We start from the raw sequence: 1,033 nt of genomic DNA, 5'->3' as shown, positions 1-1,033 counted from the left end.
CTAAAAAAAATGAAAATAGAAAAAAGAGAAGTTAGCAACTGGAAAAAAAAATTAAACTAAGATTAACTGGAACTGTATTAACTTTTAACAAACAACAGTATAGACAGTTTTCTGACAGGATTGAGATAGAAGAATATATAGAAAATTATTACTACAAGCAAAAGTAATTAAGATGTTATGAGTAGGTCTTCACTACCTCAGAAGAAATTACAAGAAAACATATATTGATTCAGTATAATATTCTTCCAATGTATTTGCCTGTGAATGAAATTGCCATGTCATGAAAATAAACACCTGCACTGCACTGTGTGTATATGTTTCAGATAGTAAATCAAAAGGATCACAGTGATAACGGTCCATTTCCTTCTTCTTTCTACGATTTGCAGGCATGCGTGGCTCTGTTCAGATTAGTGGAAGACACAGGTAAATATGGGAGTGCAGAACCGTGGAGTACAATGTTACGTGCAATGTCTAACTTCCTAGAACAAATATACTTAAAAAGTTAACTGCATTCTAACAATACTAATATGTATTTTCACGTGGTTTTTAATAAATTTCAAATTTAAAAAAAAAGCCATGGGGAACTTCCTGGCATTATTAACTTTCTAGAACTCAAGATTCCTCTTATAAATTACGGAGCCTCACTGGGTGATCTGAACTGCTCTCTAACTTGAGGAGACTAACATCATATGGTACGGATACCTCGCTCTTCTATCATGTTTCTATGAATATATACTTGTAAATACATGTATGTGCATTAATTACATAGTCAACAACACGTGTATTAAAGAAATACATAAAAAAGAACATTTCATTTCTCTAAGTTGTGTGTTGGACAAAGTGGCTGCTTATGTTATTGTGGAACATCAAGCATGTTAAAAAATCTGTGCAACTCCTTGGGGATTTATTCAGGCTGGGAGATGTAGACCCTGAAAGCTGCGTGAATATAAATGTTAGTATGCTGAAATAGTGTAATAGCATGTTAATAATCATAGAATCATAAACAATTCAGGTTGGAAAAGACTCTTGGGAT

The sequence above is a fragment of the Apaloderma vittatum genome, unplaced genomic scaffold, assembly GCF_000703405.1.
Source record: "Apaloderma vittatum isolate BGI_N311 unplaced genomic scaffold, ASM70340v1 scaffold12153, whole genome shotgun sequence".
NCBI classification, from domain to species: Eukaryota; Metazoa; Chordata; class Aves; order Trogoniformes; family Trogonidae; genus Apaloderma; species Apaloderma vittatum.
Note: the sequence above shows the minus strand (reverse complement) of the source record.